We start from the raw sequence: 241 nt of genomic DNA on the forward strand, positions 1-241 counted from the left end.
TCAAGCAAAAGAGAGTAGGAGGGAGAGACAAACGGATCCCAGAGAGCGAGAGCTGAAGAGCGCAGAGGTCTGTCGGAGGACACTCTTCCCGCACGCCTCATCCCCCAACTCTGTCACCACCCCCACCCGTCACCAGCGTCTCTGCCCTCACACCCCCACCTGGCGCCCCCCCCCCTCCCCCCTTCCCCGGGGCTGGAGGGCGAGTGTAACCTTGGGGACGGCTGGCTTGGTGGTTGTGAAG

Source organism: Penaeus monodon, chromosome 15 (genome assembly GCF_015228065.2).
Source record: "Penaeus monodon isolate SGIC_2016 chromosome 15, NSTDA_Pmon_1, whole genome shotgun sequence".
Lineage (NCBI taxonomy): Eukaryota > Metazoa > Arthropoda > Malacostraca > Decapoda > Penaeidae > Penaeus > Penaeus monodon.